Genomic DNA, 663 nt, shown 5'->3' on the forward strand with positions numbered 1-663 from the left:
CGCCTCTCTCTCTTCACCAGTGAGCAAGCATGTCTCGATCATCCAGCCCTGATGCCGACTGGGATCGACTAGAGTCCTGGCTGAGTGCCATAACTGGTACACACCTGTCTGAAGCAGCCGGCGGCCTGCAGCACCTGAGCCGGGAACAGCTCGATGACAACCTGAGCGCCCTGATGTCACACGATCCGACACAGGACTACAACCACAAAGATCGCCCACAACCTCCTCGCTCAGGCAAAGCTGGGGGAAGCAAGCATCTCCCGCATGGAACAGGAAGCAGCAGCGCTGAAGCTCCAGGCTGAGGAGGCTCAGAGAAACCTGGTGCTTGCTCAAAGTCAACTGGACCAGCTAACGTCGGAGACTCAGCACCAGCACAGGACGGCGGATGAAAAGGACCCAGAGCTGCAGGAGGAAGTAGAGAGACTCCAGAAAGCTTTAACTGATCTCCGTGTAGACACAACACGCCGAGAGCAGTGGGAGAAAGACACCAGAGAGGAACTAAGTGAAAAACTTCAGCGAGCCGAGGCTCTCCTGATGAGAGCAGAGACTGAACTCAAAGAGAGAAATGCTAGGGCCAAGGCCAGTGAAGGCCACCTGCAAATTTCCCGGCCTGGTTGAAGTGCCCTGGCCCAACAAAGAGACTATTTAAAAGACGAACTTGAT

Source organism: Sinocyclocheilus grahami, unplaced genomic scaffold (genome assembly GCF_001515645.1).
Source record: "Sinocyclocheilus grahami isolate Dianchi unplaced genomic scaffold, SAMN03320097.WGS_v1.1 scaffold281.1, whole genome shotgun sequence".
Lineage (NCBI taxonomy): Eukaryota > Metazoa > Chordata > Actinopteri > Cypriniformes > Cyprinidae > Sinocyclocheilus > Sinocyclocheilus grahami.